Source organism: Lithobates pipiens, unplaced genomic scaffold (assembly GCF_037356315.1).
Source record: "Lithobates pipiens isolate NorthernLeopardFrog02 unplaced genomic scaffold, aLitPip1_a1.2 Scaffold_13, whole genome shotgun sequence".
NCBI lineage: Eukaryota > Metazoa > Chordata > Amphibia > Anura > Ranidae > Lithobates > Lithobates pipiens.
In genome coordinates this window covers 198484085-198510666 of record NW_027507718.1, presented here as the reverse complement: position 1 = coordinate 198510666, position 26582 = coordinate 198484085, and the positions used below count along the sequence as shown (strand labels likewise).

The 26582-nt window shown below is 46.0% G+C and overlaps 2 protein-coding genes across 5 annotated transcripts in view; one reads left to right on the top strand and one right to left on the bottom strand.

Moving 5' to 3' along the window:
- IDUA (alpha-L-iduronidase) overlaps positions 1-26582 on the top strand; it is a 256317-nt gene that overhangs the window by 54172 nt on the left and 175563 nt on the right. The window lies entirely within an intron of this gene.
- The window catches only part of SLC26A1 (solute carrier family 26 member 1), a 96711-nt gene that overhangs the window by 30658 nt on the left and 39471 nt on the right, over positions 1-26582 (bottom strand). The window contains exon 3 of one of the 3 annotated variants that reach the window (XM_077476099.1): positions 19740-19875. The exons of 1 other annotated variant lie outside the window; for it this stretch is intronic. The gene's annotated coding sequence lies outside the window, so the exon portion shown is untranslated. The remainder of the gene's footprint in view (positions 1-19739; positions 19876-26582) is intronic. One more of the 3 variants, XM_077476100.1, reaches the window with a different exon arrangement.

Here is a 26582-nt window from a genome sequence, read left to right as displayed (position 1 = left end):
CCCATCCGTACTCTGCACACTCTGCATACCCATCCATACTCTGCATACCCATCCATACTCTGCATACCCATCCATACTCTGCATACCCATCCGTACTCTGCATACCCATCCGTACTCTGCATATCCATCTGTACTCTGCATATCCATCCGTACTCTGCATACCCATCCGAACTCTGCATACCCATCCGTACTCTGCATACCCATCCGTACTCTGCATACCCATCCGTACTCTGCATACCCATCCGTACTCTGCATACCCATCCGTACTCTGCATACCCATCCGTACTCTGCATACCCATCCGTACTCTGCATACCCATCCATACTCTGCATAACCATCCATACTCTGCATAACCATCCATACTCTGCATAACCATCCATACTCTGCATACCCATCCATACTCTGCATACCCATGCATCCTTACTCATTATACTCATCATACTCATCCATCCATCCATGCTCACCCATCCATGCTCATCCATACTCATCCATTCATCCTCAGTAATACTCAACCATCCATCCATCCATGCTCAGCCATCCCATCCACCCAATCTATAATTATCCATACCCATCCATACTCAGCTGTACCCATCCATTATCAGCTCTACCCATCCATATTCAGCCATACCCACTCATACTCAGCCATACTCAATCGTACTCAGTCATATCCAGCCATACCCAGCCATACCCATACATGCTTAGCCATACCCAGTCATAATTTGCCATACTCAATCGTACCCAGCCATCCAATCTATACCCAGCCACACTCCATCCTTACTCAGCCATACCCGGCCATACTCATTCATGCTCAGCCATCCCTATCCATGGCTCATCCGTCCCCATTCATGCTCATCCATGCCACTACAGTGCCTCACAAAAGTGTAATAGTTAGTCAAATTAGATTTGAAACTTATGTCCCTAGAACACCTGACGGTGCTCCCTGCATGTTGGTCCTCTGTATGTGGCCACGTTGTGGAAAAGTCTTACACATGTGGTTTCGCCATACTCAGGAGGAGTAGGAGAATATTTTATGGTGTAATTTTTGGTATGTACATGTTATGTTTTAGAAATATTGTGTAAATGGACAACGTTGTGTAAAAAAAAAAAAAAAAAAAAGCTTTAATTTTCTTTACACATTTTCCAAAAACTTGTAGAAAAAAGACATGTTCAAAAGATTAATTATGCCTCATATATTATACATTGGGTTGTTTGCTTTCCAAAATGTGGTCATTTTTGGCGCCTTTCCATTGTTCTGGTTCTCCAGGGCCTTCAAAAGTGTAAGAGGTAATCAAGAAATGATATGTGTAAATTTATGCTCCAAGAACGCCTGATGGCACTCCCTGCATGTTGGGCCTCTGTATGTGGCCACGCTGTGTAAAAGTCTCACACATGTAGTATCTTCATACTCAGGAGCAGTAGTAGAATGTGTTTTGGGGTGTAATTTGTGCTATGCATATGCTGTGTGTGAAAAATAACCTGATAATATAGCAATTTTGTGAAAAAAAGAAAGAAAAGAAAATCTTGATTTGCAAAGAATTGTGGGAAAAAATTACAACTTCAAAAAACTCATCATGCCTCTTACTAAATACATTGGAATGTCTACTTTCTAAAAAGGGGTCATTTGGGGGGTATTTGTACTTTCCTGGCTTGTTAGGGTCTCAAGAAGTCAGTACTTCAGGTGTGATCAATTTTCAGAGATTGGCACCATAGCTTGTGGACTCTATAACTTTCACAAAGACCAAATAATATACACCGATTTGGGTTATTTTTTATTTTTTCCATAAATTTTTATTAAGGTTTTATCAAGTACATACATACATTGAGTACAAAAGCAAGTACAAGGTACGTACTCAAAGCAATTAGGAAATGTTAACAGATAAAATGTAGAACCTATGTATAACAGTACATAAAATATAAGTCAGAAAATGTCAAAATAGGCCAACTGGCTGTGAAGTACGATCAGAGCACTCTCGTAGGAGAGAATATAACAAGGGAGTCAGTCAATACTCTCAAACATACATTGGTGTTTGCCATAGAGGGCGTGAATGTTAATGCAAAAGATAAAGGCAGTGCAGAGCTGAGCCAAAATACAGAATCCCAGCCCCGGTCACCCCTATTGGGCTCTGACTGTGACCATAGGTGGGAGAAATGAAGGATAGTGGTCAGCGCTGCACTGCAATTGAGGAAGCACCGTCCCTGAGTCTAGAATATTGAAGGACAGCAGCTCTCTGAACATAAAAGGGTGGGAAAAATGTGGTTTTAGTCCCATTGTAAGGCATCATAGTTACGAGGTTAAGTGGCCCAGTCAATACCGGATGAACATCAGCTAAAGTTCGGTCAACCGATTCACTCGGTAAGTAAGGGAATGGCCAAACTAGGAGATAGTAGGAAAGGGGGACCTGGGATACCCGAATATGTTACGGTGCCATTGGTGGATGTGCAGCAAGGTAAGAGTTTTGTGGTTGGTTAGGACGAGGTTGTCCAGATGTCATGGAAGATCTGAAATGTTTCCAAACTGCCCAGGTTTGCCCGTAGATGTGCAGGGTATCTTTTGCCTGGCGATTTGGGTTATTTTTATCAAAGATATGTAGTGGTATAAATTTTGGCCAAAATATATGAAAAAAAATTACAAATTTGCTAAATTTTGTAACAGAAACAAAGAAAAATGCATTTTTTTACAGAATTTTCGGTCTTTTTTCTTTTATAGCGCAAAAAATAAAAAACCCAGTGGTGATTAAATACCACTAAAAGAAAGCTCAATTTGTGTGAAAAAAAGGACAAAAATTTCAAATAGGTACAGTGTTGCATGATTGTCATTCAAAATGTGAGAGCACCAAAAGCTGAAAATTGGTCTAGTTATTAAGGGGGTTTAAGTGCCCAGTGGTCAAGTGGTTAAAGAAATATGGGCTACATGATCGAGTGGCCAGAAGAAAGACATTACTATGCAAATGCCACAAAATATCCCACTTACAATAGGCTAAACGGCACAAAAACAAGCCTCAAACCTTCTGGAAAAAAAGACATTTGGAGTGATGAGACCAAAATGTAGCTTTTTGGCCACAACCATAAATGTTACATTTGGAGAGGAGTCAACAAGGCCTATGGTGAATGGTACACCAATCCCACTGTGAAACGCGGAGGTGGATTGCTGATCTTTTGGGGATGTGTGAGCTACAAAGGCACAGAGAATTTGGTCAAAATTGATGGCAAGAGGAATGAAGTATGTTATCAAAAAGTACTGGAGGAACATTTGCATTCATCGGCCAGGAAGCTGCGCATGGGCCATACGTGCACATTCCAACATGGCAATGATCCAAAACACAAGGCCAAGTCGACCTGTCATTGGCTACTGCAGAATAAAGTGAAGGTTCTGGAGTGGCCATTTCAGTCTCCTGACCTCAAAATCATTGAGCCACTCAGGGGAGATCACAAACATTCAGTTCATGCAAGACCCCAAAAACTTACAGGAACTGGAGGCTTTTTGTCAAGAGGAATGGGCAGCTTTACCATCCAAGAAGATAAAGAGCCTCATCCACAAATACCACAAAAGACTTCAAGCTGTCATTGATGTTAAAGGGGCAATACACGGTATTAAGACCTGGGGTTTGTAAACTTTTGATCTGGGTCATTTGGGTAGTTTGTGTTGTCATTATGATTTAAAAAGAGTAAACACAGTTGATTGATAATACATGACTTCAGCCAAACATTAACCATGAGTGAAAGAGAAAAGTTTTATTATTCATATTCTCTGAAAAACGGCCAAGAAATCATTCTGCCAGGGTGTGTAAACTTATGAGCACAACTATAGAAGGGGTCAAGCAGAAACCTAGTCAATAAACAAGCCAAAGGTTGGTAACAAGTGGTTGCAGGTTGGGATAAGTAGTCGAGGAACAAGCCAAAGTTCGACAACGAATGGAAATAAGGACATTTGCAGGTTTGCAAAGGAGCAAGATATCGGCTGGAGTGAGCACAATAATCGTGGAAACAGGAAGTGCAGAGACATAGCTTAAATCAGGAAGTTCATGTGAGGAGAAAAGCGTTCAAGGTTCATCAGAAACAGGAGACAAAGCATGATTGTCCCTTGTCCAAGAGATCAGAATGTGGGGCTTTTCAGCATCTCTTTCCAGTAGAGAGGTTGCAGGTTCAGATCTGGACCCTGACAGCCTTCCACTGTGATCTCCATACCCCCAATGTCTCCCAGACTATTTCCAGTGACTTTCTGTGTGCTCCTGCTTGCAAATTTATCCTTGCACCTGTTATGTCTACTGAGCATTCCAGTGTCCTAGTGCCCCTGTTGCCTTTGTGTGCCTTTGCCAGCTTATAGACATCCTGCACATCCATGATCTCCTGTGAGTTTAAGCTCACCTTTGTTGGCATCACCTATGTCTGAGGTCTGATACAGTATCTTCTTATGTATTTCTTGTTTGTTTCCTGATTTTTGTCCCAGTGCACTGCCTGAAACGAATATTTCCTGTTTGTCTCTTTGTATTGCTTGCTCCTCATTGTCCTGTCTGTCCCTGTGCACTACCACTCATTCAGAGTATCTGTTTTGTGTGCACATCTGCTAGCCTGAGCTGTACTACCTCTTGACTAGGGTTGATGGCCTGCGGCAGCATTTTTTAATGACAAAACATGAAAAATGTACTTATGGATCACATTTTTACTGACAACTTGAAAAAGGACAGAACTCTTATTAATAATGAAGACAATCAATATTTAAGCAGTATAAACACGATATGGAAACACTGACAATGCCCATAACAAATAATTTGCCTGCTTTACACTGAAAGTCAACACAGCATGACAAATTATCAGCCCCTGATATTTACTGACAGTTGTAGAAAAAATACAGATTTTTACAAACTGACCATACATTTACTGATGGTTGGCAACCCTGCTACTGACCTGTGATCCTTGCCCCTTTGCACTGCAAGGTATTGTTACCTGCTTATCAGCCCTTAATTCCCAGTAGCTGTCTGCTTTAGTGAATCAGGGAATTGCAACCTAGGAATCATCTGCTGCACAACCCATCTTCACATTCAGGATCTCTGGAGAGGACAAAGTGGCAACTCAGCCCTTCCAAGGGTCCTCACCTTCGCTATATACATGAGCAGGCTGGGTTCTTTTCAGACAGTACCCATAGATATCCTTCCAGTCTTAGCCCTTGTACACACGGTCAGATATTCCGACAACAAATTTTCCGTCGGAATGTCCGACCGTGCGTACAAGGGCTCATGTATCCTGTGTACCTGCATTCCCTGGGCCCCATGTGCACTGCCATGTTCCTCATGCATATCTTTACCCCGTGTTCTTGTAAGCTTAGCAATACACCTGTACTCCTGTTTCTAAGTGAGCCCTGCACCTCAGTGCTCGAACTGTTTCTTACTAGTATTAAATGCCCTGCCTGTCTGTAAGGCTAACAACTCAGTGCTAGCTGATAGTATTCTGTGTTTTCCAGATTCACAACCCTAGTGCTTAGCTATAGCCTGCATAAGTGCGCTCTCCAAGCACACAGCCATAAAATGTGCAGGCATACCCAAACAGGTGTGGGTGTGCCTGATGTGCCTGATCTGTTCTAGCTAGGTGTTCTAACCCTTCAGCAGTCTATCAAAAACTAAAACAATGGCTTCAGATACACTTTAAGCCAGTAGGTATGTCGTATTCAAATATCACAAGTAGTGGTAGGCTGCTTGGGCTGGGGAAACTTCTAGCCACTGTCATGCTAGTTTAATGACATTTTTTTTATAAATCTCTGGTTATTGCAAAAATATCAGTATATCAACCTATTGCTTAGCAATGTATCTATCATGGCAAAACTGACTGAAATTGTGGAGATTTCAGTGGTGATTACATCATCAGAAAAGACATTTCCTTTATGTTTTTTTTGTGAAAATCTTCTGCTGCTTCTTTCACAAATTGCAGCTAGAAGCAGAATCTGATTGCATACAAATTGCATGTATTATTTACTGATTAGACATTCAAAAATCATGATCATGCTGATTTTTCTCTGTTTAGTCCTTCAACGTAACCAATGTTTCACATTTTACAAATCAAATGCTTCCTAATTATATTTAGACATTCAGCTGGTATAGATACAATATATTTGCAAATAATTTTTTGTATTCTAGCAAAAAAAAAGAGGGGACACGAATAGACTACATTGTACTTATTTAGACCAATTCTCAACCCAGTCCTCAAGTACCCCCAACAGGCCATGTTTTGAGAATTTCTCTTACATAAATAGCTGTCCAAGCCATTGACTCTGATTTAAAGCACTTGTGCAAGATAAAGGAAAACCTGCAAACATGGCCTGTTGGGGTTACTTGAGTACAGGGTTGAGAACCACTTATTTAGACCACCTAGTCCTGGTTCTAGTTTTAAATTATGAGGTTATTTTTATTGTAGCAAGGTCCCAGGCCTCCTTTGGTCTAATGAGGACCTCCAGGACCAGAGATAGCTGACATCCTTCTGTATATGGTGGGTTGCAAGGCATAGTGGGTGCAGTATGGAGGTATATTGATTGGGCGCCAAACACTTCTTGAATGCAAAAGAGATTTTATTTCTCTTAACAAAACTTTGGGAGAGAGGATTAAGATCAGGACACCCTTAAGTAGTTGCAAGATTAATTGTCAGACTCAGACTTCAACAGAAGGACAGCCATGCAGGGAAGGGCATCCAGCAAGACGCCACATCTACATGTGTAGGCAGGGGCAGACTGACAACTCATGGGGCCCCGGGCAATAGAAGATCATGGGGCCCCCTTGGTCCCTACACTCAAGCCACACCTGCACACGGAGACACGGTGAGGGGGGGGGGGGAGAACGCACACACAAGGGGACACTGGAGGGAGGACACACACAGGGGGACACTGGAGGGAGAACACACACAGGGGGACACTGGAGGGAGAACACACACAGGGGGACACTGGAGGGAGAACACACACAGGGGGACACTGGAGGGAGAACACACACAGGGGGACACTGGAGGGAGAACACACACAGGGGGACACTGGAGGGAGAACACACACACACACACAGGGGGACACTGGAGGGAGAACACACACACACACACAGGGGGACACTGGAGGGAGAACACACAGGGGGACACTGGAGGGAGAACGCACACACACAGGGGGACACTGGAGGGAGAATGCGCACACACAGGGGGACACTGGAGGGAGAATGCGCACACACAGGGGGACACTGGAAGGAGAATGCGTACACACAGGGGGACACTGGAGGGAGAGCGCACACACAGGGGGACACTGGAGGGAGAATGCGTACAAACAGGGGGACACTGGAGGGAGAACACACACACAGGGGGACACTGGAGGGAGAATGCACACACAGGGACACAAACACACAGGAGGACACACACACAGGGGGACACTGGAGGGAGAACACACACAGGGGGACAAACACACACAGGAGGACACACACACAGGGGGACACACACACACACACAGGGGGACACACACAGAAGGACACTGTGGGCTGGGGGGACCAAGGGAGTATCATGGGCCTTCCTGAGGTCACGTTGGGGCCTGGGGCAAATACATCTGTACTACCCCCCCATCATTTGTGGCGGCCCTGGTGTCTCAGCTTCACTCACCGAGTCACCTGATGCCGATAATAATACTTCTAATGGCCACCAGCTCCTCCACTCTTCTCGTCCATCCCAGGTGATGTCACGAAGGATATAGTACAAGCACCTGGGACGGACGGGAGGGAAGGAGGGTCCGTCAGGGAGCAGTGTGCCGTTAGCAGTATTATAATAATTGGCATCGCGGCATGTAATATAGCCGCTTCAAGTGGTCTCTCATGTGGCCTATTCCAGGCCCCTCATGGCCTCGGGCCCTCATGCAGCACCCGAGAGCCTGACTGGTCAGTCCGCCCCTGGTGTAGGCATGCTGTCTCTTATGGCAACAGTCTTCTTAACAGTTTCTGTAATAGTTCCTTCACTTCCACTACAATCACTCATTGTAGTTCTTTTACCCACGGAGTTCCCAGTCTCTCCCTAGACTAGTTGATTTACTGCCACTGAATCCCTTGAGCTCCTCTAATCTTCACAGTAGTATTTTCCTCAAGCGTCACCCCTGTTTCTCCACTTGGTCCCTAGCTTGGCACTCAAGATGCCTCTAAACTGGCCTGCTTGATCCCTGGCTTGACACACAATGCTGCTCTGCAAGCGTCACCTGGCTGGGTCCCTGGCTTGATACCCTCTGAATTTTCCCGATTCTTCACCATTCCTGGTTGGTGAGAATACTACCCAGGTATTTCAGCTACTCCCTGTGTTCCCTTGTAATAAGGTGGTTTGTCCCTTAGTGGTGACAGCTTCCCTTCTACCTCCAACTGCGACAAGTTCTCCGGCCAGCAGAACTGCCACTTTGGGTTTGACTGCAAGCCGCAATCCCAACCCTGCGCTGCTCTCTTGCTTCTTGATAGGCCCTCAGACAGCCTAACAGCCAGATGTACCCGAGATAGGCCCAAACTCTGGCCTAGCAGCCTGGGCAATACAACACATGTCCACCCAGACAGCTGTCCAGGTGGCACAGAACACCAATCACCTGACTCCACCCAAATATATAGATTCTACCATCAGGTCAAGGGGGTTAAAGAAAACCCCTGCCCATTGGCTGAGATGCCCCATTTACCCATAATCTGGCCTTGCATTACCCTTCTCATATTTATTGCCACCAGGTGCCCGGCCACCTAGCGGCAGGAGAGAAAAGTGCAGCAATGCCAGATTTAGGGAGAAGTCAATTGATCCCTAACAATTAGCCAAGGTAGTTACTCCTGACAGGTAAAGTTGGGAGCAACCCTGCCTAAACTCCATGGTGCTGCATCATTATTTCATAACCTGTGATTGAACATTATTTTCTAAACTCATTGCTGTGCACATCTCTTCTTTAAAATTGGATAGCGTTAAAAACACAGTGAAAAAGTGTACATTTTCCACAAGATCCTCTTTTATAATATGATGATTGGGATGAACTTTGTAGTTAAAGTGCCACTACATCATATCCTTACTCTCCCAAAACTCCCCACTAATCCACTACTTTAACTACGTGCTGACCAGCGCACGGCTATATACGTCAGCACAATGGCACAGCCGAGCAAATGGGCATACAGGTATGTCCCCTTTAAGAAACGTCATTGTGGGCACACGCACGCAGGCCTGTCCCGTGCTCTGCGACCATGACCGCGGGTTCCGTGGACTCAATGTCCACCGGGTGATCGTGTCAAGGAGCAGAAGAACACAAGGCATTTCCCAGTTCTGCCTAGTGACATGACAGAAATCACTGCTCCCTGTCATCGGAAGCAGTGATCGCTGTCATGTGAGTAGTAGCCCATCCCCCCTACAGTTAGAATCACTCCCTAGGACACACTTAAGCCCTTGAGCGCCCCTAGTGTTTAACCCCTTCCCTGCCAGTGTAATTTAACAGTAATCAGTGCATTTTTATAGCACTGATCGCTGTATAAATGGCAATGTTCCCAAAATAGTGTCAATAGTATAAATGCCATAAAACTATCCCCTATTACCCCCCTTGTTCTTTAAACAGGTGAGGGCTCTCTTTACCAAATTTGTGTGGGCACATAAAAAACCCAGGCTTCGTCGATCACAACTGACACTACCCAAACACTGTGGCGGTCTTGCACTGCCTGATATTCGGCAATATTACCTGGCTTCCCATTAAGGCCGCATTTTGGATTGGCGACGAAATGAGCCCTACAAACTCTGGATACAGATCGAACAAGCCCCAACTTCCATCCCCTTGAAAGGGGCGCTGTGGTGCTTTGAGAAGCTGCCGGCTACACTAAAGCTACATCCTCTTCTGGGCGTTACCCTCAGGCATAGTCACATGACATCCAAAGCCTATGCCCTTACATCCAAGTCCTCACCATTGCTCCCAATAGTAGGCAACCCTTCCTTTGTTCCGGGTCTAAACGCCCCCAAATACTCTTCACTTAGTGAGTCGGGATGCGACGTTGCCGGTGGGCTTGTCGTGAGTGGTAGGTGACAGACCGTTCAGGAGTGTTCCAACTTCCCTTTTGGAGGGCTCTCCAACTTCACCATTTTCTCCATTCACTGTCTCGCCCTCAGGATTTCTCTCGCCCACTTTCGGCATTCAAAAGTCTCTGTTCTGCTACAGGTCCCCTGTCCCACATCTTATCTCAAATGTATACCCTGCTTAACTCTCCGAATGAACAACCACCGCTACCTTGTATGGCCAACTGGGAAAGAGACCTGGGTTGTAAATTTTCCAAGACACAGACTCAACCCATCATCTCCTTGGCCAATAAGACCTCCCGTTGTACGAAAGTACAAGAGACAAACTTTAAAATACTTACCCGCTGGTACCTGACACCCTCCAGATTACAGAAATGCTTTCCCTCCGCCACAGACAGATGTTGGCGCTGTAACGAGGAGAGGGGAACCCTCCTCCATATCTTCTGGTCCTGTCCCAGATTGCAGGGGTTCTGGGGGGGAGTTTGTCGCATCTCCCAGAAATTTACAGACTACGAAATCCCGGAGGAGGCGGTCTTTTTCCTCCTACATCATTCCAAGATTCCTACTGCTAGGTATAGGAAGTCGCTATTGAGACACCTGCTTAATGCAGCCAAGGCTTGCATCCCCCTCCTATGGAAGCAGCAGACTCCCCCCATCCACGGCACTCTGGCTGCGGAAAGTAGAGGAAGTGAGGAAATTTGAAGACCTGATACTCACTGCGCAACATAAGCAGGAATCCTACAAAAAAACTTGGGACGTCTGGAATGTTTTTATTTTTTCTGTGGAGGGCCAGCACCTCCTAGGACTGGGATGAGCTCAACCCCCCCACCATGATCCTCCCCTGTTTGGAGTCGGCCTGATGCCAGCTGCTGCCCCTGTCTCCCCCCCTTCTCTTTTCCTCCCTTACCCCCTCTCCCCCTACCCCTCCTTTCCCTTTAGTTTTTTAGTTTTCCCTTTCATTAGCCCCCCCCCTTCCTTTTTTTTCTTCTTTTTTCCGTTCTTTTTTTTTTTTTTTCTTCCCTTGTTATTTACCTCGACCTTTCATCCCATTTAGAAAATTGGAAACTGGTGGGGTGACCTCTGCAATTATGCACGGGGAGCAGTATGCCTCTTCAGCTTTTTAGCGGAGGTATTTGTACTTCTTATTTTCTTGCCCCCGATTCATGCACCAATTTGTATGTTATATTCATGTTCCTATTAATGTGCTTTGTTGCTACGTGGACATTCTATGTACTTCTGTTTGTAATGCGGGGTCTCCGCCCCATGGTTGGTGTTTTAATAAACTTTATATTTGCAAAAAAAAAACGATCCCCTATTTTGTAGACGCTATAACTTTTGCGCAAACCAATCAATAAACGCTTATTGCGATTTTTTTTTTTTTATTTTTTTTTTTTTAACCAAAAATATGTAGAAGAATATATATCGGCCTAAACTGAGGGGAAAAATTTTTTATATATTTTTTGGGAGATATTTATTATAGCAAAAAGTAAAACATTGCTTTTTTTCAAAATTGTTGCACGTTTTTGTTTATAGTGCAAAAAATAAAAACCTCAGAGGTGATCAAATACCACCAAAAGAAAGCCCAATTGTGGGGAAAAAAGGACATCTGTCATGAAATGGTCCACCCGTTGGTGGCGCTGTTGATCTCTTGGATTGCAGTACCAGTGTTCACCAACGGGTGTACTCCGGCAGTGTGGAGCAGACAGCACCTGCAGCGATCAGCTGTTACGTGAGGGTAATCAGTAGTCTTATAAAGACCCAGCAAGCCCTAACATGCTTGTCTCAGTATCACACTCTCTCCATGTAACCTGAACCTTTGGACCTGAACCTTTGGACCTGAACCTTTGGACCTGAACCTTTGGACCTGAACCTTTGGACCTGAACCTTTGGACCTGAACCTTTGGACCTGAACCTTTGGACCTGAACCTTTGGACCTGAACCTTTGGACCTGAACCTTTGGACCTGAACCTTTGGACCTGAACCTTTGGACCTGAACCTTTGGACCTGAACCTTTGGACCTGGACCTGAACCTGAACCTGAACCTGGACTTTGTATTTACCTGACCTGTCCCTTCCTGATTCTTAAGCCCATCCTGGACCCGTCCCTCTTGTCTCCTGCTACCTTGATCCCTGCTCTGCAGCCCATCCATCCGTCCTTACACTTCTACTGTTTCCCCGGTGTTTGACCTCGGCCTGGCTTCCGTTGACGTCACTGGTAGTTTCCATTTATTATATATATATATTACTTGTTCTGGTTGGTAGTGCACTGTTTGTTTTCATTTTCCTTTTTATTTATAATAAACACGTTATTACTTCATTCACATGCGTTTGGGTTCCTTCTGTGCAGTCCACACAGTCTGGTCTAATCACTCCCTGACAGTATACTGAGACCATCCCTGACCAGACGTGGCTGCATTGAGGAACCATCCTGACCTGTTAGCCTGCCAGTCCGAAGTTCCAGCCTGCCAGTCCGAAGTTCCAGCCTGCCAGTCTGAAGTTTCCCAGCCTGAAGTTTCCCAGCCTGAAGTTTCCCAGCCTGAAGTTTCCCAGCCTGAAGTTTCCCAGCCTGAAGTTTCCCAGCCTGAAGTTTCCCAGCCTGAAGTTTCCCAGCCTGAAGTTTCCCAGCCTGAAGTTTCCCAGCCTGAAGTTTCCCAGCCTGAAGTTTCCCAGCCTGAAGTTTCCCAGCCTGAAGTTTCCCAGCCTGAAGTTTCCCAGCCTGAAGTTTCCCAGCCTGAAGTTTCCCAGCCTGAAGTTTCCCAGCCTGAAGTTTCCCAGCCTGAAGTTTCCCAGCCTGAAGTTTCCCAGCCTGAAGTTTCCCAGCCTGCTACCCAGCCTGAAGTTTTCCAGCCTGCTACCCAGCCTGAAGTTTTCCAGCCTGCTACCCAGCCTGAAGTTTTCCAGCCTGCTACCCAGCCTGAAGTTTTCCAGCCTGCTACCCAGCCTGAAGTTTTCCAGCCTGCTACCCAGCCTGAAGTTTTCCAGCCTGCTACCCAGCCTGAAGTTTTCCAGCCTGCTACCCAGCCTGAAGTTTTCCAGCCTGCTACCCAGCCTGAAGTTTTCCAGCCTGCTACCCAGCCTGAAGTTTTCCAGCCTGCTACCCAGCCTGAAGTTTTCCAGCCTGCTACCCAGCCTGAAGTTTTCCAGCCTGCTACCCAGCCTGAAGTTTTCCAGCCTGCTACCCAGCCTGAAGTTTTCCAGCCTGCTACCCAGCCTGAAGTTTTCCAGCCTGCTACCCAGCCTGCGGAGTCGGGGCCCGCTACCCAGCCTGCGGAGTCGGGGCCCGCTACCCAGCCTGCGGAGTCGGGGCCCGCTACCCAGCCTGCGGAGTCGGGGCCCGCTACCCAGCCTGCGGAGTCGGGGCCCGCTACCCAGCCTGCGGAGTCGGGGCCCGCTACCCAGCCTGCGGAGTCGGGGCCCGCTACCCAGCCTGCGGAGTCGGGGCCCGCTACCCAGCCTGCGGAGTCGGGGCCCGCTACCCAGCCTGCGGAGTCGGGGCCCGCTACCCAGCCTGCGGAGTCGGGGCCCGCTACCCAGCCTGCGGAGTCGGGGCCCGCTACCCAGCCTGCGGAGTCGGGGCCCGCTACCCAGCCTGCGGAGTCGGGGCCCGCTACCCAGCCTGCGGAGTCGGGGCCCGCTACCCAGCCTGCGGAGTCAGTGTCCATTAATTGGCCTGTTAAGCTTGTGCCCGTTATTTGGCTTGCCGGACCAGTGCCTGGTGTCCAGCTCGCTGAGCCGGGGCCCGTCACCCAGCCTGCTGGGCCGGGGCCCATTACTCAGCTTGCTGAGCCAGTGCCTGTAATCCAGCTTGCCCTTGCAGTACTTGCTGTTTGGCCTAAGGACCCAGAGATTGCTGCCCAGCTCAAAGACCCAGAGCCTTTGCCCGCTGTCTGCCCTGATGTGCCCTGTACCCAGCTTGACGTGCCCTCATCCATGGTGTGGTTTGAGGTCATTAACTATGGACAATTACACCTAGCTGGAGCGTCCGGAGGCCGCTCCTTTGAGGGGGGGTACTGTCATGAAATGGTCCACCCGTTGGTGGCGCTGTTGATCTCTTGGATTGCAGTACCAGTGTTCACCAACGGGTGTACTCCGGCAGTGTGGAGCAGACAGCACCTGCAGCGATCAGCTGTTACGTGAGGGTAATCAGTAGTCTTATAAAGACCCAGCAAGCCCTAACATGCTTGTCTCAGTATCACACTCTCTCCATGTAACCTGAACCTTTGGACCTGAACCTTTGGACCTGAACCTTTGGACCTGAACCTTTGGACCTGAACCTTTGGACCTGAACCTTTGGACCTGAACCTTTGGACCTGGACCTGAACCTGAACCTGAACCTGGACTTTGTATTTACCTGACCTGTCCCTTCCTGATTCTTAAGCCCATCCTGGACCCGTCCCTCTTGTCTCCTGCTACCTTGATCCCTGCTCTGCAGCCCATCCATCCGTCCTTACACTTCTACTGTTTCCCCGGTGTTTGACCTCGGCCTGGCTTCCGTTGACGTCACTGGTAGTTTCCATTTATTATATATATATATTACTTGTTCTGGTTGGTAGTGCACTGTTTGTTTTCATTTTCCTTTTTATTTATAATAAACACGTTATTACTTCATTCACATGCGTTTGGGTTCCTTCTGTGCAGTCCACACAGTCTGGTCTAATCACTCCCTGACAACATCAATTTTGTTTAGGTGCAATGTCGCATGACCACTCGATTGTCTGTCTGTTAAATCAACCCAGTGTCGAATCGCAAAAAGTGCTCTGGTCAGGAAGGGGGTAAATTCTTCCGAGGCTGAAGTGGTTAATAGTTGCAGTCATGTGAAGTTATTTATGCACAGTACACATTCTATAGTCCCTAGTGCACAAGGGAAGCCAGCAAGAGAGAGTGGTAGCTTTCCTACATACAGTGAAACAATGGAGAATGAACATCCCTCTAACAGCAAGTTAGTTCACAGCATCAAATTTGGTGGAGACTGAGAGCAATAGAAGGAACTTTTTTTGAGTTAAAGGGGTTGTAAAGGTAAATGTTTTTTCACCTTAATGCATTCTATGCATTAAGAAAATCCTGCGCTCACCCCCACCGTCCTTTCTCGTCACTCAGCCTGGCCACTGATTGACTGGAGTGGATGGATTGAAAGCAGCGCAGCCATTGGCTTGCGCTGCTTTCAATCACATCCATGGACGCGGAGCGCCGGGGGGCGGGGCCGCGTGATACAGCGAGCGGCTATAGCCACCAGCTGTATCACGGGAGTGCGCCCGCAGGTGCTTCTCACCATGTAAGGGGGCGCGCATGAACGTGAGAAGTACCTGCGGGAGGAAGCAGAGACAGCCGCCGAGGGACCCCAGAAGAGCAGGTTCGGGGCCACTCTGTGCAAAACGAGCTGCACAGTGGAGGTAAGTATAACATGTTTGTTATTTTAAAAGAAAAAAATTTTACTTTACAATCCCTTTAACACATGCATGAATAGTTTTTTAAAATCCAGTGTTTAGTGTTACTTGAAGGGTGAAAAATCTCTATATGTATTTAATTTATAATGGAGAGTAGATATTGTTGACTGTTATACTTTTCAGTCTTATTTATTACTAAATCCTGCATTTTGCAGACCCTTCATTAAATGCATGCTGTGACATTAACTCCCCTGTGCATGCATAAGAGTTGCATCATGCTCACTCAGTTAATCAAGATGGTCAAAGACCCCAAACCTAGAAGAAGACCTGAAAAACAAATGAGCAGTAGCGAAATAGTAAATGGGGAAAATGTAGCTGTCATGTCTTTGGGGTGGTTCATCTGGCAGGTAAGTTTACATTAGAACGTAGACCGCAGTGACCAGGTACGCTTCCTGAGGACGTTGATGACGAAACGTACATCAAGGCGGTACCTGGTCATGTTTTTATGACGCTACATCCGATTTTCTGGTTGTCGGCTAGACGGTGTGGAACGCACGCCGCTACAGCGGTATCCAATGGGAACGAACTACCCAGTGAATTCCATCCGACAAGTGAGCAGTCCCAGTGCCGGGTCTGCACATTATAATGTAAGGAGCCATTTGGCTACATATTTTGTAACACTTTTTAAATAAACAGTATTATACTATGAATATCTCTTGCTCTTTCTATATACTCCGCCTGAGCCTGTGAGGAGAAAGGTCTCCCTATATCTCCATTAGACATGTGCATTTTGTTTCGTTCCGATTCGAAATTCGGACAAATTTTCATTATTCGGACATTCGGATGCATCTGAATTATCGAGTTACAATGCTAACGAATTCAACCAAATTCGGACGAAATTCGACTCAATACCGGATTCGAAATGATTTGAACATGATTCGAAATTATTTCAACCGCATTCGAAATGATTTGAACATGATTCGAAATTATTTCAACCGCATTCAAAATTATTTCAACATGATTCGAAATTATTTCAACCGCATTCAAAATGATTTCAACATGATTCGACATTATTTCAACCACATTCGAAATGATTTCAACATGATTCGACATTATTTCAACCGTATTCGAAATGGTTTCAACATGATTCGAAATGATTTCAACCACATTCGAAAATATTTTGTGACCCGAATTTAGGGCCATGTATCTCGGGGTCACTTAGTGCTAGAAACTCCAAATTTGGTATGCAAACACAATATTACTAGCACTACAACATATCCAAATATGGAGTTTCTAGCACCAAGTGACCCCGAGATACATGGCCCTAAATTCGGGTCACAAAATATTTTCGAATGCGGTTGAAATCATTTCGAATCATGTTGAAACCATGCGGTTGAAATAATTTCGAATTCGGTTAAAATATTTTCGAATGTGGCTGATTTTTCGAATTCGGTAGAAAACTAAACGAAATCCGAAAACGAATTCAAGGAAGTTAACGAATATAACTAAACGAAATGAACGAATTAACGAATTAAAACGAAACGAAACTAAACAAAATTTTTCTAATCTAATCTCCATGCCATTTCCTATGTGAGCAGGCCCAAACCTGTACAAGCGCTGTTTGACTATCTTTTTAAGTGGTCAAACGGATCTGGTAAGCAGACTGCATATTCAATCACTATTGGGTGGAGTTAGTTGAAATCTCTGGTGAAGGTTCACTCAACGCATTCAGAGGATTTTACCACACCTGGAAAGTTTCTGTGTTGGTGCATTCTGCAACACTTATTTTATTGTTTGTCACATGAATGGGACTTTTCTTTTGTGATACACTTTTATTATTGTGGAATTCCAATAATTTTTATTGGATTATACACTTATGATCACTGAGAGTTGTGTGTGTGTGTGTGTATATATATATATATATATATATATAATTTTTATTTTTTTTCAGTTGCACATATATGTTATAGTGGGGGTTATCATGATATGTTGTCACTGATATTGCATGTGATATTTTATTTTATAATTTTTTTATCTTGTTTGAGATAATTAGGACTATATCTAAATAAGTTATTAATATACTCTAGCGCCCCATTATCACTTTATTCACTTCACAAAGGAGTTTTTTACCCCTTTTTAAGGGAGCAGCTTTTTTGATTCAATTATTTATAGTTTCTTTGGCGCGGAGTTCTCCCAGTTGTTATCTAATTGGTTTTTGACAAGTTTACAGTTATGTGCAAATATAATAATACATTACACTTGTACAATATGGCTTATCCCCACCTGCTCATTCATTAAAGCCCCGTAGACCTGATCAAAATATCATACAAAAAATACTGCTTTCTAAGCGATGGTACGATAATCTGATCACAACTGCCGTTCAAAATTTTCCGAAGATATAAACACGAAAAATGTTCTCATACGATACCAGATCATATGATTTTCGTTTAATCAGTACAGATTTCATACGAAACTACAATACAAATACGCTACAACACATTACATCACTTCCAAATTTTTATTCTGTCATATGAGAATTTTCATACTTTAGCAACCTATTCATTTTCCATATGGAGATTAGCATCCAAAAAAAAAAAACAGAAGATCATTCGTCCGATAAACTTATAAACTAGGCTTTAGGCTAATGCTGATAGGATAATTACTGCAAAAAGACTTACCAGTCAAGATGGTGCTGGACGCATGGCTGTAACCAAGTAGATAACCATGTAGTTCCACGAGAGAAAACAATACATCATGGGTCTTCAAACTATGGCCCCACAGTTGTTCAGGAACTACAATTCCCATCATGCCTACTTATGTCTGTGAATGTCAGTTTTACAATGCCTCATGATATGTGTCGTTTCGCAACAGCTGGAGGGCCGTAGTTTGAGGATCCCTGCAATACATCAAACAGCTTAGGTCAGGTGGCTTAGAGGGCAATAATAGGGGTTTGCAGTGTGCCAACCGACTCGCTATAAAAAGCTGGGTTCCCAACAGACATTTATTAGTGTGTGTTAAAGTATATAGGAAGAGCTGACAGTGTGTTTGTAGAGAGAGAGTTGCTGCTGTACAAAGGTGTATAGTGCAGCATTACAGTGAATTATTGTGAGTGTGGTGGGCTAAATATTATTGTGTGACTCACCTGTGTTCACAGAGCAGAGACCCTACAGTTAATTTCTATTTTGTGTGCGTCAGTAACAACTTCAGTTGCTGTTCAGCTTTTGCACCAGAAAACTGGAAGTAGCACTTCAATCATACTGGACAGTAGCAAAAGGCCCGCACTGCTCCTTATCCTTGCTTGTCACTTTCCACTTTAACCACTACAATACAGGGCACTTTCGCCCCCTTCCTTCCCAGCCCAATTTTCAGCTTTCATCGCTCTAGCGCTTTCAGTGACAATTGCGCGGTCATGCTACACTGTACCCAAATGAAATTGTTATCATTTTGTTCGCACAAATAGAGCTTTATTTTGGTGTTATTTATTCACAACTCCGTTTTTAATTTTTTGCGATATAAGCTCAAAAAAAGCGGAAATTTGGAAAAAAAGCAATATTTTCTTTTTTCTATTTTAAAAGAAATCCAATAAAATCAAATTTTGTCATAAATTTAAGCCAAAATGTATTCTGCTACATGTTTTTGGTAAAAAAAATTCCGTTAAGTGTATAATAATTGGTTTGTGTGATCACGGACATATGTACGCAAATGATCATGTACATATGTGTGCAGGTGATCACGTACATATGTGTGCAGATAATCATTGGGACATGTGATTTAAGTGGGACTTTTGTGGGGGACATGTTTTTATTATTAGGGACATGTGTTTTTATTATTTGGGGACATGTATGTTTTGGGGACATGTGTGTTTTGGGGACATATGTGGGGACTGTGTTTACACTGTGTTGTGTGTTGACACTAGACTGATGATCAGTGAGTAAAAAGCTGTAAAAAACAGCTCATACTCACTGATCATCAGCCGGCTGCAGCGTTCTGCTCTCCTATCCTCAGCGATGACTTCCGTGTGAGGAGAGGAGAGCCGATTGCCTAGCAACCGGCTGTTTGTTTACATCACATGACGGCCGTGATTGGACACGGCCATCATGTGATCAGGAGGGCCAATCACAGAGCCCTCCTGCCGATCTGAGATGTGCCGTGTCTGGGTGACACGAGCACATCGGGATCGCGCCGCTGCGCGGGCACGTGCGCGCGCGATCCCGCTACTTCTGAAGGACGTTCCTGAACGTCCTATCAGAAGTAGACGGCTCCCACCCGACCGTATATATGCATTGGCCAGGTGGGAAGTGGTTAATGATAGGGAGGAAGCTCTCCAATGGGTTTCAGAGGCTTACCTTATGCCACATGAAGCAGGGAGGAGGGTTGGCATGTAGGATCATGCATAGGCTTGAACCTCACCATAAGTCTCTTAACATCCACTCATGATTTCCAGCAGCAACTTTTAGTAGGCAGGTGTCTCTTCCACAGCTGCTGGAGTGGAAGAAACAAAATATCCCGTAATTACTAGACTTGTGCACAATGGAAATTTTTTTGTCTCGTTTTCATTCGTAAAATGCATAATTTTGTTCTGTTAAATTCGTTACGTTAATTCGTTTTTGGATAATTCATTATTTCTATAGAGTTTCGATATTCATTATCGAATCGATTCATTTTGTATGTATATCGATTTGATTTGATATTTATGTATGTATATGTATTCATGATAACAATTTGTAGTTTGGAAAATCGTTTGTTTATTGAATCCGTTAACACACACAATGACAATATCTTTTCTCCTCTGCTCAAATACAATACAATACCCATTTCACTCAGTTCTCAAGAATGCACTTTGCCAGTAATCTCACCTTCAGCACAAAATGAAGTACAGTTTACACAGGGGCAGCTCGTCCGACTCTGCAGCCACCCTGTACAGCACGACTTCAGCGCAGCTTGCAAAACGACTTTTATATAGAAGTCAATGCAAGCCGGTCCAAAGTCATCCCAAAGCTGTACAGGAACCTTTTGACTTGAGTGGCTCCTATTAGAACGGTTCCATTGCAATGCATGGAGTGCAACTTATCGTGACTTAGGCGGCCCCTGTGTGAACCGGCACTAGGATTTACTCTGAGTTGACCTTTTCTTTCATTAGACCTTTAACGAATGAACGAATCATGTCAAATTCATTCATTATTTTCGCTATTATTTATCCAAATGCAAAAGCAAAAAAAAAAATAAGAAATTCAACTAATATGAAAAAATGCAAAATTTGCCAGAATTTCGATTAGTTATGAAACAAATTGCACATGTCTAGTAATTACCCCCATGCCCAGCATCTCAATGGCAGCTTGGCAAAATAGGTAGCTCTGCAGCTGCTTCCACATCAGGTTGTGGAGGTGGCCCCATTCAGTGAGTTTTTGTTCTGTGCTACAACTCAGTGTCAGGTATCCAGCCACCATTATTTTTCACAGAAGGCCATCTTTGTCCTCCACCAGTATGTGGAAGGTAATATGTCTGTGATACTGGACTACTCTGTCAGTGACAGTATCCAAATGACCATGGACATGTGATACATCAATCATGAGCAGGGACACTGAAAATCCTTCTCCACCCACTGGGTAAATTTTCTGGTACCTGGAAAGGATGCAGGACTGAGCACACAGCTGGAGGCAGCAGTGCTGCCCCTGTCTACCTCCATTGTTTTCATACAGTAATAATTCAAATGTCTGTTTGGGGTCTGTGCAGCCTTTGATGTCTTTGACCTTTCAGTCCTTGTGAGTATGTTTTTCTCATTCACTTATTTTTAATAACATTTTTTAAGTTAATGCACAAGGCTGTGTGCTTTTTTTTTTTTTTTTTTGTCGTGCCTGGGGGGTGTCTATAGTATGCCTGTGAAGTGCCACGTGTTTCCCGTGTTTAGAACAGTCCCTGCACAAAATGACATTTAACGTAAATAACGTCTTTTAAAACTGCTTGCGGTTTTAATGTTATATCTGGTTCCTGCAATATGGTTGAAAATCATTGAGAAAAATGGCATGGGTAGCCCTCCCTGCCCATTACCAGCCCCTTTGGGTCTTGTACGGATATTAAGGGGAACTCCGTACCCATATTAAAAAAGGAAATACGTGTGGCCCCCAGGCCCTATATACTCAGAACAGCAGTATACAGGCAGTGCAAACAAGACAGGGACTGTGTAGGTTTGTTGTGTTAAGAAGAATCTGTTTGTAATTTTCAACTGGTACATTTTTAAAGTGTAGCTCCAGTCAAAAAATCTATTTTTAAGCTTTTTGGAAAACATAGGGAAGGGTTATCACCCCTGTATAATTTGTTTTGCCGTCCGTCTTTTTTCATCTCACTTCCTGTTGTCTCCTTCCGTTTGCAAGTAGGAGATGTTTGTAAGTTGGATGTTTGAAAGTAGGGGCCTGCCCTATATGCTCTGCAGAAATGGCAGAACAAGGTGTTGGTTTTGCCACAACATTGTAAGCCCTCAAAGTGACTCTTGGTGGGCGCTGGAGCGCCCTGCTGTGAACGATTATATCAAGAATTGTAATTACATGCCATTATTGAACAGTGGTAGAAAAATTGACCTTTGGTGGTTGTGGTGCTGGTGCCACAACACTATACGTCCTCACAGTTACTCTGGGTGGGCACAGGAACGGGCCCTCCTCTGAAATATTATATCAAGAATTGTAATTACATGCCCCTGTTAAACAGGGGCAGAAAAATTTGGCCTTAGGCACTGGTGCTGGTGCCACGACACTGCAACCTCTCCCATATACTCTAGTTTTAGTGCAGGAATTAGCCCTGCTGCAAAGCATTGCATCAAAAATTGTAATTAAACGCCCCTGTTAAACAGGGGCAGAAAAATTGGGCTGATGGCATCACCCAGAACCAAAAATGTTCTTCCAACATATCAGCGGAGGAGGAAGAGGATAGACAATCAACATAACAGGACAGTCACTCAGCATCAGCATAGGCAGTCTTGAAGGGATGTGATATTTCAAAAAAAAAATATTCGGTTACATCAGCTTCAGGTGCTTGGTAGCTGTGGGTGATCCAAGACTGATTCATCTTGATGAAGGTCAGTCGATCAACTGATTCGGTGCACCCTGTGATCGGTAACAAAGCCACCAGCAGCACTGAAGGTGCGTTCCGAAAGAACGCTGGATGCAGGACAGGCCAGTAGCTGAATTGCATACTGTGCAAGCTCTGGCCAGTGATCCATCCTCAAGACCCAGTAAGCCAGAGGATTTTCGGTGGGAAAGGTGTCCAAGTCTGACCTTGCCTCTAGGTATTCCTGCACCATGTAAATCAGACGCTGGCGATGATTGCTGGAACCAATCATACCTTGGGGCTGCGGACTAAAAAATTGTCTGAAAGCATCCGTCAGACGGCCACCTTCTCCACCGCTCCTTCTGACCAATGCCTCAGCAACACGTTGTCCAGGACCAGGAGTTTGTAACCTCCCAGTCTCTGGGAACGCGTTGCACAGACCTTTCTGCAAGGCCTCCCAGAGATGTGTCATCCTCTGCTCCCTCTGCGACGGCAAGATAAGGTCGGCAACCTTACCCTTGTACCGTGGATCAAGGAGAGTGGCCAGCCAGTAATGGTCCCTCTCCTTGATCCAAAGAATACGAGGATCCTTCCGCAGGCTTTGCAGGATCAGGGAGGCCATGCAGTGTAGGTTAGCTGAGGCATTCGGTCCGGAGTCCTCTGGGTCACTAAGGACAACATGATCCACAGCTACCTCCTCCTAGCCACGTACAAGTCCACAGGTTTCTTGGGACTGTAAATCATCCCTACAAGACTGCTGCTGCTGCTTCTGCTGATGCTGAGTGCCAGCCTCCACCTCCATGCTGACACAATCATCCTCCCCCTCCTCATCCTCTTCCTGTATGATGGGTGGCACAGCAGGAACACTGTCTGGATAAAGGGGGCCTTGAGAGGCAAGGAAGTCCTCCTCTTCCTGCCTCTGTTCTGCCTCAAGTGCCCTGTCCATTATTCCACGCAGCGTATGCTCCAAGAGGTGGACAAGAGGTACAGTGTCACTGATGCATGCACTGTCACTGCTCACCATCCTTGAGGCCTCCTCAAACAGTGACAGGACAGTGCATGCATCCCTGATCATGCCCCACTGGCGTGGTGAGAAAAAACAGAGCTCCCCCGACCCTGTCCTGGTGCCGTAGTCGCACAGGTACTCATTGATGGCCCTCTGCTGCGTGTGCAGCCGCTGCAGCATGGCCAACGTTGAGTTCCACCTGGTGGGCATGTCACATATAAGGCGGTTCTTGGGCAGGTTCAACTCCTTTTGGAGCTCAGACAGCCGAGCACAGGCATTAAATGATCGGCGGAAATGCACGCAGACTTTCCTGGCCTGCTTCAGGACATCCTGTAAGCCTGGGTACCTGCCCAAGAACTGCTGCACCACCAGGTTAAGGACGTGAGCCACACAGGGCACATGGGTCAGTTGTCCCTGTCAGAGGGCGGAGAGGAGGTTGGTGCCATTGTTGCAAACCACCATTCCTGGCTTAAGCTGGCGTGGTTGCGATCAACCACCTCTCGGCCTGCCCCTGCAGAGCTGACAAAACATCTACCCCAGTGTGGCTCCTGTCCCCAAACAAACCAGCGCAAGCACGGCATGGCATCGTTTTGCCTGCGTACTTGCGTAGCCCCTGGAACGCCGATGGAGCACCGCTGGTTCTGAGGACAAAGCACTGGAAGTGGCCATGGAGGAAGAAGAAGAGGAGGGGGTGGAGGAGAGAGGTGTGTCACAACCAATAGTAGCATTTTGGAGGCGTGGTGGCGGAACAACCTCCAACACTACTGCACCTTGTCCTGCATCCTTCCCAGCTGCCAGAAGAGTGACCCAATGGGCCGTGAAAGACAGGTAACGTCCCTGTCCATGCCTGCTGGACCATGAGTCAGCGGTAATATGCACCTTACCGCTGACCGCCCTGTCCAACGAGGCAAGGACATTGCCTTCCACATGCCGGTAGAGAGCCGGAATCGCCTTCCGTGAGAAAAAGTGGCGTTTGGGGACCTGCCACTGAGGAACCACACATTGTACAAACTCACGGAAGAGGGCCGAGTCTACCAACTGAAAAGGCAGCAGTTGAAGTGCTAGCAATTTAGCCAAGCTAGCATTCAACCGCTGGGTATGTGGATAGCTGGGAGTGAACTTCTTTCGCCGGTCCAGCAGCTGGGGCAGGGACATTTGCCTGCTATAATCGGACGTGGGTGTACTGCTAGCAGAGTGCCCGAAGCACTTGGCTGTGACACACCTAATTCTACACCTTCATTCCTCTCAGAGCAGGTTTCAGAGAGGACTGAAGGTCTAGTGGGGTTGGAGATCCCAGCTGATGAGCAAGGAGAGGTCCGCTTTGTTTTTTGGTGTGGGTCTTTGAGGTACGCTTGCCAACGAGCTGCATGGCAGGTCAACATATGTCTGGTCAAGCATGTGGTACCCAAGCGGCTGATGTTTTGGCCACGCGAGATACGCTTGAGACATATGTTGCAAATAGCAGCGGTGCGATCTGATGCACTTGTCTCAAAAAAGGCCCACACCAAAGAACTTTTAGAATAACGCGCAGAGGCAGCGCCCTGCACAGGCGGAGCTCTGCGGTGTGATTCAGTCGGTGTGCTGCCCCTAAGCTGGCCCCCGGAGGGCATCCTGCCTCGTTGGACATGTGCCTCCTCCTCCTCCTCCTCTCTCCTACCAGGCACCCACGTGCAGTCAGTGCCCTCATCATCCCCTCCCTCTTCATCGCTGGAGCAAACCTGGCAGTATGCTGCAGCTTGTGGAACATGACTGCCAGATTGCTGTCCTTCTTGAGCATCCCCTCTCCCTGCCTTCCTCTAGCTGAGTATCATCATCAGAGCCTATAAAACACTGGGCATCCTCCTGGAGCATGTACCCAACACTGTGCTCAAAGAGTTCAGGAGACTCCTCAGGAGGACGTAGTGAGTCTAGGGAAGGAGTCACTGATGATGACATTGAGAGGAGGGAAGACGATGCGTTGGCAGCTGCTTTGCTAGTACCCTGAGCCTGGGTGAGAGAGGATGAGGAGGATGAAAAGGGCTTGGTCATCCGCTCTACCAAGTCGTTGGCATGTTGCGGCTCAACATGTCCAGCTGCCGAAAAGGACAAGCGTGTCCCATGGCCACGTGCTGATGATGACGATGCACCGCGTCCACGACCAGCACTGTTGTCTCTAGACACAGAGCCTGCTTGCCCTCTTTTATCGGCTCGCGCCTGTCTGCCTCTCCTTGCTGGCCTTCCAGACATGGTAATGGCCTGAAGGGAGATGGGAAAACCAGCAATTGGGTAGTGTATATTGTGCTGGAGGCACACACAACATCCACTAACTCCTGCAGATGGCAGAGGGCTCAATTAGAGAAGAGCTATGTAGGTGGATATAAAACGGTGTATACTGGGTTCAGGGCATGCAGACAGCACGCACAATCTCCTACAACTGACTGCAAGCTCTATTTAAAAAGAGCAAGATAGTTAGCTATATAGGTGGATATAGCGGTGTATACTGGGTTCAGAGCACACAGACAGCACGCACAATCTCCTACAACTGACTGCAAGCTCTATTTAAAAAGAGCAAGATAGTTAGCTATATAGGTGGATATAGCGGTGTATACTGAGTTCAGGGCACGCAGACAGTACGCACAATCTCCTTCAACTGACTGCAAGCTCTATTTAAAACGAGCAAGATAGCTAGCTATATAGGTGGATATAGCGGTGTATACTGGGTTCAGAGCATGCAGACAGCACGCACAATCTCCTACAACTGACTGCAAGCTCTATTTAAAAAGAGCAAGATAGTTAGCTATATAGGTGGATAAAGCGGTGTATACTGGGTTCAGGGCACGCAGACAGCACGCACAATCTCCTACAACTGACTGCAAGCTCTATTAAAAAAGAGAAATATAGCTAGCTATATAGGTGGATATAGCGGTGTATACTGCGGTCAGGGCACGCAGACAACAACCACTACAGAAGAGCAAGAACGCAAAATCGGCCGATAACGATCGGTGTATACTGTGTTGAAGGTACACAGAACAGCCACTAACTCCTACAGACGCCAACACACTACACAAGGCCGCCGCGCTGGCGGCCTTATATAGTGTGGGGCGTGTACTACACAGCCTGAGCTATGATTGGCCACAGGCATCCTGCCTGTGGCCAATCATGG